Source organism: Mus pahari, chromosome 13 (assembly GCF_900095145.1).
Source record: "Mus pahari chromosome 13, PAHARI_EIJ_v1.1, whole genome shotgun sequence".
In the NCBI taxonomy this organism is placed as follows: Eukaryota; Metazoa; Chordata; class Mammalia; order Rodentia; family Muridae; genus Mus; species Mus pahari.
Genome location: NC_034602.1, coordinates 85403190 through 85407909, shown reverse-complemented (window position 1 = coordinate 85407909; position 4720 = coordinate 85403190).

The following is a 4720-nucleotide window of genomic DNA, read 5'->3' as shown; positions in this document are numbered from 1 at the left end:
GTTCTTACTGATTATACAGACCTTGATGTTTTCAATCTTTGTTAGCCTTTCTACTATATTGCTGACCTAATAAGTAATGCTTGTTATAAAAAAACAAAAGTAAAGAACTGAGTTGTATGATACAAATAAGACTCCATGAGAAAGAAGGAAGGGAGCGGTCTCCGAGAGGCTGAGTTTGGGATGAAGACACAGGTGTTTGCATTCCTACTTTGCGGGGGTTCAGTTCTTGCTAAGCCTTTTGTGTAAATCCCAGGAACCAGACCAGCTGGAATTACTGCTCACCTCTCTCTAGGTCATGGCATCAGATGGATTTGGTGTGAGCAGAAACAACCCCTGTGGCATTTGTCTGGGCCCCAGAACTTAGCAAGTGTCTCATCAGTGTGGCTCTTGTTTGTAATTTGCATGTTGGTGTTGAATTCTTCCGGGCCTTAACCCGGAAGACATCCGAAGGCATGGCACGAAGTATCTTTTCAAGTACTCAAAGTGTGAGATTATGCAAAGGTCATGTCAGTCATATTTCTTTCACAGGGGGACATTCACTCTTTTAGTTGAGTATTCTTATCATCATAAAAAGGCATTGGTCTTACATCTTCTGTTATATGGATCTTAACAACTTTATGCATTCATACAATTACTGAGCAAAACAGGATAGAGACCATTCTCATGAGCCCAGAGTCACACTGTGTAATTTTTGTATCATACATCTAGCTTCCCCCCACACAAACTTGGCACAATGGATATTTATTGATATTACAGCATTTGCCAGTAATCTGATTTTTTTCATTTCTAAGTACTAATGGCATTTATTGATTTACTCTCCCCTTGATATTCATTTAGGCCATTTCCAGTTTGGGGTTATTATGAATAAAGGTGCTGTGAGCCTTTTTATATGTGACCATGCATTTCTGTTGTCCTTGAGTAAATATCTGGAATGGGAATTACTAGGTCAGAGGGCAGCTGTATAGTTACTGCCATGAGATGCTGCCAGACAATTCTCCAAAGGGTTGAGCTATTTTATATTTCCACCATCAACATGGCTTCTGTGGTCCCAAAGGAGAAATTTTCACAAAGCCAATGATGATATCTTAGCAAAGAATATTTACCATGATGTCTAGGGTGGGACAGATTTCTGTGGGAATCATCTAAACAGAGTTAAAAGCCGCAAAGGCATGAGAGTGAATTGGCACTCACCAAATACAGTTTAGAAGGAAGCCAGCTCAAGGGGACCACGTGGGCAGTGGGCTCCATAGCTACGAGGAAAGGCTGTGTTGTTTAGGAATGACGTTCACTCCACATGCCAAGCCCTCTGTCCATGCTCCAAGAAATCTGGGTAACTTATTGTTTTTGCTCAAGTTGTACTTCATTGAAATTCTTTTTGGAGTGTCCCTTTCAGTCACAAGTTCCCTTTCTTGTCCAGAAGCCAAGACAGTAGAGCTCAGTACAGCCTTTCAATCCCTGCTGTGAACTTAACCTTGGGTTCCTGCTATTAAACCTGGCCAACCTGATCCGGTGGGTAGCTTTGCTTGGCTGCTACAAGTTGAGAGCAAGTTATTGTTTATCTTCTGGCCTCTTCCCATGGACTACTGTTACCCAGGTTTTTTGATTTATTTGTGTGTGGGCTATTGTGTTCCGTGGAGGGCAAGGCGTTTGGCACTGCTGTAAGATTATGTCACTTGAAACAAAACCTTATTCTCTAAGGCCTTTTAAAAAGGTGATCATGACAGAGGCCAGAAAGAGTGGGGAGTATTCCATTAATCTTAGTTTTCTTCAGTCATAGCTGATTCTGGTGTGTCTTCTATTTCACTCGATCCTGTTTGGGAAAGATTTGCTAATGTAGATGGTCAGAGTCTTTACTCCTCTGACCATATAGTCTGCCAAGTTCATATGTTACACATTCTTAGCTTAGCATCCACAGCCCCAAACAGTCCGCGTCTTCTGATGCTATAAAAGAAAGCGCCCCTGTTGCCTAGCTTGTCATCAAATGTTCATCCCTGAAGCACCCCAGAGGCAAGTTCCTCAGAGGTGAGACAAGGATGGACAGAGATGGGGACAAGGACATCGGGTAGAAGAAAACAACAGGTGTCTCTCCTAGAACACGTGCACTATTTTTTCAGTATGCCTGGAACATTCCTGGGTACCATTCACCATCTCTCATTAGCACAGGGCCCTGGGTGTGCTTGTCATTAGCTTTCAGATGAGGTCACTGTGCCACAATTACTTCTCTGAACCAAAATATCTATGTCCTATCTGAGTGCTGTTTAGATCTTGTCTTGTCCATTTATTAGCATATATTTGTGTGTGTGTGTGTGTGTGTGTGTGTGTGTGTGTGTGTGTTTGATATCTTAATATCTGGATTCTTAACTCCATAAATCCAAGACAGTATCTATGTTGTTCATTACATATAAGTTTTCAAAAGTATGTACAGAATGATCTCAAGGCCTGTGCTGACTCCACTAGTGTTCCTTTTTAGTCAACAGCCAGTAGATGAACATTTGGCTGAACATTAGGCTCAACTGTTTAAATGAATCTCAGTTCAGAGATGATACATGGTCTACCAGAGCCATTAGGCTATTATGAAATCTTTGCTAAGGTATCAGGGACAGAGGCAAACCTTTTTGTTTGTTTGTTTGTTTTGTTTAATAGCCTGAACTAATTGGAGATGGAGCTTCTGTAGTTGATTTGCTTCTATGTAGAAACTGAGGCTGAAACTAAGCAGAAAAAGCCAGAGTTTGCACAACCTAACAATATATTCTGAACCCCTGATGCCTAAATTTTACACTATCCTTGTGTTTCCAGCTATCCAGAACTAGAAATTCCATAACTTCTTGTATCTTTATCACCCAGAGAAACCTTAACATATCACAATTAAAATATTAATTAAAATAGTCCATAGTAATGCATTCAGAGTTGATATTACTCCTGTACTCTTTCTTGAGAACAACAAAACACTGAACCTCAGTGACTTTTTAGGGAATTCATTGCAGGTAGCTTGAGTTATTGGCTGCTAGGAAACTAAACTAGAGGAGCTGGAGAAATGGCTTAGTGGTCAAAGGCACTGATGCTCTTGGAGGGGATCCAGGTTTGGTTCCTAACATCCACATGGTGGCTTATTACCATTTGCAACTCCAGTTGCAAGAGATCTAATGACTTTTTAATTTTTTTCAATGTGGGCTTCAGGCACACACATGGTAGATGAACAAGCCACCAGAAGCTCATAATTAAAACCAAACCCACTGGACTTCCACATTGGCTACCAGGCCCTGCTGCACATCTGTGGCGGTTTGTATATGCTTGACTCAGGGTGTGGCAATATTGGGAGGTGTGGCCTTGGTGGAGGAAGTGTGTCATTGTGGATGTGGTCTTTAAGACCCTTCTCTTAGCTGCCTGAAAACAAGTCTTTTAGCTGCCTTTGGGATAAGAGGTGTAACTCTAAGCTCCTCATACCCATGTCTATCTGGACACTGCCATGCTCCCGCTTTGATGATAATGGACTGAAGCTCTGAACCTGTAAGCCAGCCCCAATTTAATGCTGTCTTTTTATAAGAGTTGCCTTGGTCATGGTGTCTGCTCGCAGCTGTAAGACCCTAAGACACCATCTTGTCTGTGCTTCCCTGACTTTGTTCTTCTTCAAGTTACAGGAACTGACACCTCCTCTCTTCTATAGGACAAACAGCGATACACTACTGTGACATCTGTCATACCTTGTCAGCTAGCAGGTTTTCCAGAATTTTCCCTAGGAGGTTTTGGGGTGGCTGTTTTGTTTTATTGTTGTTTTTGGTTTTGTTTTTTGTTTTTGTTTTTGTTTTTTTAATGTTGAGGATTGGACTTGGAGCTCCGGATGTTGTGGGTCTAATGTAGAATTGTGTTAGTTTGTGTTTCATTATCACACTAAATACGTGAGTCGGGCTGATTTTTAAAAGGCTGATTTAGTTCACAGAGTCTTGCAGCATTGTGCCAAATGCAGTGTGGCTCTGTGAAGGCCACTGGCAGTGCTGTGGGCATGAGAGGAAGAGAGCACACAGTCAGTCAGGAAGCTTCGAGGGGTCTGACACTCTTAAAACAACTTTGTCTCTGGATAACAGCGTCCCATGATGCAACCTCGCTGACTGACCTAAGGACCTTCCACTAGGTCCCAACTGTGAAGGTCTCCACTCCCCTTACCACACAGTCACAGTAAGTTTTAAGCCTAATATCCATGAACTTTTTGTGAATACACCCAGACCATAACAGGGAATTTGGTATTCTAGGTTCCATTAATACAGCTCAAATGTCTCCCAATTGTCTGAATTCACCATCTCAGTCTCTGTCAAATGCTGCTGGAAATCTGCTCCTGGGCGGGGGGGTGGGGGTGGGGGGGAGATTTCAAATCTTAGAATAACATTTCTAACTGTTACCTTGTTTAAAATAATATGCCTGTTTCTAAGTTAGGCCTAAGCAATCACTTGCTTTTCTGATGGCCATCCTCACAGAGACAAATCAAAGGAGAAAGTTCAGAATACCCTGAAGGGCAGAAGAAAGTTCTACAGGATAGTCTGAGGGGCAGAAGAATTTCTTATACAGGATAATTTAGTTGGCAGCAATGATTTTTAGCCATGATGTTTGTTTGTTTGTTTTTTAGACTTTTGTTTAAAAGTTTAAAACATTTACTGTCACACAACAACAACAACAAATGATTTTAGCTTGTGCCTTGACTAGTGTATCCAGCCTGTACTTTTGCTAA